The sequence below is a fragment of the Adiantum capillus-veneris genome, chromosome 11 (genome assembly GCF_014529385.1).
Source record: "Adiantum capillus-veneris isolate H3 chromosome 11, ASM1452938v2, whole genome shotgun sequence".
In the NCBI taxonomy this organism is placed as follows: Eukaryota; Viridiplantae; Streptophyta; class Polypodiopsida; order Polypodiales; family Pteridaceae; genus Adiantum; species Adiantum capillus-veneris.
Genome location: NC_140941.1, coordinates 104,712,495 through 104,718,714, shown reverse-complemented (window position 1 = coordinate 104,718,714; position 6,220 = coordinate 104,712,495).

Here is a 6,220-nt window from a genome sequence, read left to right as displayed (position 1 = left end):
AGGCTCGGCCACAACCTGTGGTTCCACTCTATCCTGTCCTTGCTCCTCTTGATCCCTGACATTTTGTCTTGCACGTGCAGGTCCATCTTCTTGGAAGACAACTCTTCTAATCTCCTCAACCCTCTCTGGTTTAGAATGATATTTGGATTCATTAAAGTGAACATCATTGCTCCGGACAACCTTTCTGGATTCGGGATCCCAAAGTCTGTACCCCATCTCACCAGAATTACCATAGCCTAGAAAGATGCACTTTCTACTCTTTGGCTCAAGTTTGTTCCTAAATTCCTTTGGAACGTGAGTATATGCCTCACAGCCAAAGACTCTGAGATGCTTGTATGAGGGAATTTTGCTTGACCATACCATCTCTGGCACTGAATCCTTCCGCAAAACCTTGCTAGGAGATCTATTTACAAGATGAACAACTGTTGATACAGCTTCAGCCCAAAACCCATTTGGCAGCTATGCATTAGACAACATACTTCTGACCTTCTGTTGTATGGTCCTATTCATCCTCTCAGCAACACCATTTTGAGGAGGATTGTAAGGAGCAGTAAGTTCACGTTTTATACCTTTTGACTCACAAAAGTCCTGAAAGGCCTTTGAAACATACTCTCCACCATTGTCAGTGCGTAAGCATTTAAGCTTCTTGCCACTCTGATTCTCCACAAGTGTCACAAACGTTTTGAAAACACTAAACGCTTCATCCTTGTGCTTGAGAAAGTAAACCCATACTTTCCTCGAGTAATCATCTATAAATGTCGTAAAGTAAGAAGCTCCCCCTAGAGATAGGTTAGGCATAGGTCCACACAAATCACTATGAACAAGTGCCAAATGTGTATCTCTTCTACTGCTTCTATGCTTATGTGGCTGCTGTGTTTGCTTACCATACAGACAATGTTCACAGAATTCAAAATCATTAAATGAGAATCCAGGTAAATAACCAGAATGAGACAAGATTTGCATTCCCTTCTTGGACATATGTCCTAACCGGCTATGCCACAAAGAAACGTTCGGCTGCTCGGTTACATTGATTACATTTTTAGAGACATTTGATACATAAATCATGTAAAGTCCTCCAGACTTTACTCCATGTGCTACTGTCATAGAACCCTTGGATATCTTCCACATGTTCTGTCCAAAAGTGGTGACGTAGCCAGCATCATCAAGTAAACCTATGCTGATCAAGCTCTTTGTAATTGCGGGAACATGTCTCACATTCTTCAGAGTGAAAGAAGAGCCATTCTGAAACTTCAATTGAATATCTCTAACACCTAAGATCTCACATGTCTGCCCATTGCCTAACCGAACATGATCTTTAGTGGTCACATAAGAGGTAAACCACTCCTTGTTTGAAGAGTCTATAATCCAGTCACTCAGTGCATTTCCATTAGATGCTGTTAGAAGAGCTGAGTCCATTGTATTTTTCAAGAAGTAGATGTCTCCTGACACTAGACTGTCATCCTCTGCAACAGTGTTTGTCACATTTATTTCTTGAATCTTCACTGAGGACTTGTTCTTCTCACCATGGCTTGCTACGAGACTGATTCCTCTTTCCACCTTTGTACTTTTCTTTGGTCCTTCCCCTGACAACTAAGGCTGTTCCTTTGCCTTTATCCATTGTCTTTCTATTGGTTTCTTCAGTAAGCAGACTTCCTTCTACACCTGCTATGTTCAAACCATCTGGAGGTGCAGAATTACTCAAAGCTATGCGAAAAGTGTCCCAACTTTCCGGCAATGTGATCAACAGAAACATAGCTCTAACAGGTTCATCAAACTTGACACCTTGAGCTGACAACTGACTGTAGATTGTATTGAATTCATTCAGATGATTGGACATAGGTGTCCCTTCTTTCATCTTCAAGTCAATAAGCTTCTTAAGCCAGTATAGCTGTGAAGCTGCACTCTGCTTCTCATAAAGATCACTCAGCTTGAACCATGCTTGATAAGCCGACATCTCGTCATCGACATTGAAGTAAACGCTTTTTGCCAAAGTCAGCATAATGGTAGAAAGTGCCAATTCATCCATTTCGCTCCATTCATCTTCGTCCATATCTTCTGGTTTTATCCCCTTGAGCTTTATAGGTTTTATCTGCTTCTTTTGTACCAACACATGCCAAATCTGCTTCTTCCACAATGGGAAATTGGTTCCATCCAGCTTCTTGATATTGTAAAGAGTAGTGTCCTGTGATCCAGCCATAGCTACGCTTCACAGTAGTTTACTTTCCAAGGAAAAATTCGGCAGAGTTTCCCCTGTAAACTGACCTCTGAACCAATATCAACCTGTCAAATGAACCAAGAAAGCTTCAGATTCTGCATAAATTTCGGCAGAGTCTCCTTTGTAAAATGGCTATGGTGTACTAAAAAACAGACAAAAAACAGCTGAAAAAACCACTGTCTCTCTAACACTGTAAGCTGTGGGTAAACCTGTCCTGCACCTGTACTGTCTCTCACTGTCCTGTCACTGTCCTGTAAGCATAGACTGCGACAATGCCTGAACGGCAATAAAGCAAAGATGCAATCCCAACTGTCTAACTCACAGTCAATACATCCTAGCTGCCTATCTAAGGGTGCTCGAGGGATCGCTCCAAGACCTGTATCACCGAAAGGATCTCAACATTCGAGAATCCCCCAGCTCAATAAAACCTCACTCGACCCTCAAAAAAGGCTGTAGTAAATCTGACAGTACATAGACTTCCCACAAAGTCACATCCACAAATTTCCCAATGTATGCTATAACCGCTGCAGCGGTTGTTTGCTGCGTGATTCATAGCCAGCAAACCCTCAATAGACATACATCATCTCTGACAATACATCCCATGTGGAAGTACCTGCAATGTCAGGATGAAATCTGAAATATCAAGCAGCAAACACAAGCTACCTGATGAACTAGTGGATGTTGCCTACAGACTGTGTGTAGATGCGCCCGTGTCGTATGTGACATGCCTCCAAGAACTGTGAGCTGTCCTTCGATGTGTAGACAACCACAAATCAACACTCTGGGAGTTTCGATATACTCAACACCTGCAGTCGTTGGCCGAAAACCCCAAATTTGCAGAGTCAGACCTGCACCCGTCGAGACCACGTAGTCGAAAATGGCCTGCGCAGACCTTTGTCGAAGCCGAACGGTGGCCGAGATGACCTCAGAATGAAATTCTGAGAACACCGAGCCCTTTGGGCACACCCACAGGATTTGGGGCCGTGTCTTCGCCTGTCGAATCTCACTCCAATCTGAGTAGGTGACTCTAGCTTCCTGCAGTGCTGTCCCGAGCCTGGATCTGAGCTCTGATACCAGTTTAAGGAGTACGAGCGGAAGTGCAACGCGAGAGAGAGTGCGAGAAGAAGAGCACGACGATATGGTGAACTCGCTCTACTGTAATGTGTAGAGCATAGTGAGTTCTTATTAGGTTTTTACAAAAGAATATGTGTACATACCTGGAGGCCCGCCCACTTACCTGGGCGACCACATTGGGCTTTATACCCCAACAAAAACAACCAGCCCAATGTGAGTATGAAAAAGCATGTAAATCTGGCGGCAATGATCCCCCCTTAGGATAAAACAAGCCAAGATGTAAAGTGCCACTAAGGTAGCGAAAAATCCTCTTGACAGCCTGCCAATGCATAGACCCTGGGCTATGCATAAATCTGCTTACCTGTGAGACTGCAAATTGATTATCTAGCCTCGTGTTTCATACATAAATGAGACAACCAACAACAGTTTGGTAAAGAGTGACATCAGCAGGATTGCCCAAGCTGTAAATCTGGCGGCACAAGCTGCAACCTGCATGTGGCCCGAACTAAACCATCATTTGGAAACTTAGAACGCTGCATCTTACCCAAAATACAGTCTTCACAAACATGTTTGATAGGTGATTCAAGAGGCGGCAAAGAAGCAACCATATCAGATTTCTGCAAACGCAGCAAACTGGAAAAATTTAGATGACTATAACATGCATGCCAAAGTTTTGCATCTGAAATAGCCCTAGAATCTGCAACTGCATTTGCAAAATTTTTTCCACACTTGTCATACAAAGTGAGCTTATACAGTCCACGGCACAAAAGCCCAGATGCAACGATTTCATCACCAAAACTGAGATCATGAACTGTAGATTTGTCCTTCACAAATTTGACTACAAGTCGAAGTCTAGCAAGTGCAGATATAGACAAAAGATTCTTCTTGATCCTAGGTACATAAAGTGCATCAACAAGTATGAAAGAACTACCATTAACAGCAGTAAGCACAATCTTTCCAACTCCCTTAACCGGATAAGAGGCGTTGTTGGCACAAGTGACTGAATTCCCATGAGGGACAGACTCGAGAGAGGTGAACAATTCACGATGTGAGGTAATGTGCTTTGTAGCACCACTGTCGAAATACCACACATGTGAATTTGCAGCAACTGACATGCATGCATCATGGACAACAGGATTGTAAGTGCACTCTGCACTAAAAGCCCATTCTGCATCAACATCAGCATTATGTCTCCTTTTACAGAAGACTCAACAATGGCTGCATTTGTAGTGGAACCAACATTTGTAGTGGAACCACTCTCTTTCTTCTTAGCCTCTTTGGCCTTTAACTTAGGACACTGCTTGATCAAGTGATCATTAGCTTTACAATAATGGCAACACATCTTCTTTTTGCCCTTATCACCAGAATTGCCAGACGATGTGCTGCGAGCAGAAGCATTGGGAACACAAGTTTTGCCATTCGCAGCAGAACCATAAGAAGTGGCTGCATTGCTGTTACCACCCTTTCTTTGGGAAGAAATAAAAGCTTGTTCAACTACACGTTGTCTAGTCCTGTTTTTCTGAAAAGTGACTCTGGCAACAGCAATGTGCATAATGCATCAAACTTGACAACTTTTGGATTTCCTTGGGTTATAAGTCTCCAAGTACTAGCAAAAGTCTGGTAAGGCATCAAGAACAGTCTGCACAAGTGAACTGGCTGAAATGACTTCACCTGCAGAAATAAGTTGCTCATTGATATCCTTGACACTAGCAAGGAAAGTGTCCATATCATCTTCCTCATACATAATCTTTGACTCCAACTCTTTATGTAGCAAAGCAATTTTAGCCTCATTGTGACTTGCATAAAGACCAGCCAAAATATCCCAAGCCTGTTTTACAGATTTTGCTAAACGGATGTGAGGAACAATGGTGCGCTTCACAGACAACACAATCAATGCATGAGCCTGCGCATCCTTTACATCCCAATGAGCTTGTTCTATCGTAGGAAAAACAACTCTAATAGCAGCAATCCTTGCAGCAAGACCTGCAACATCCTCAAGATCGCCTACATCCTCAGAATCAGGACATACATCAATGCCCTGCACAATATTCCAGACGCCCTTTGACACAAGAACGTGTTGCATCATATAAGCCCACATAGGGTAATTGTCCCCATCCAAACTGTCCTCAATAGCAAATATCTTGAAGACATCTATGTTGTTGTCATCCATGATAAAGGCTGCACCTGATGTGAAAATTGCCCAAAAATAGGAGAAATGGAGCGGGAACAATACATGCTATATAGCACAAACCGTGGAAAATTGTAAGCCACCTGTTATGCAGAAACTGACACTGATAGAAATTCTACACAAATGACGAAATTGCCTATGCAGACCTGCCTGTAGTGGAAACGGAGGCCGAAATGAGCCCGAATCAGAAATTTGAGCAGACTAAGCTCTACGAGATTACCTGCAATATTTGTTGACTTGCGAACGATCGCCAAACCTCACTGTAATCGGAGAAAGTGAGTAGGTGTGTGCTGAGCAGTTGGCGACTAAGCCCGGGAGGACGTAACCTGCTCTGATACCAATTGTTGGAATTAGGATTGCAGAGAAACACACTGAGCTTGGAGAAGACTAAGGAAGCTCAAGGCACACAATAGAGAGTGTGTTACTTGGTGTGCAATGGAAAGATAGATAGCCCTAGAGTGATGGGCGTATATACAATGCACGGGGGAAAAAAACCTCCTAAAGAGGAAAAAATGCCTTGGCGGTCCTAGTGTGTTCACACATCACTACCACATGTATAAGGTAACAGATATTGAAGGCATCAAGAAGAGTCATTGATCAGCACATATGAGAAGTTAGCTAGTGTAAACTAAAATTTTATTTTTATAAATCCTCAAAAAAATAACCAATAAGAAATAGTCTCCCTAAAAGACTATTGGACAGTGAGAAGGTCCAATGATAATTAAGCAGTTCCTAAAATTGCT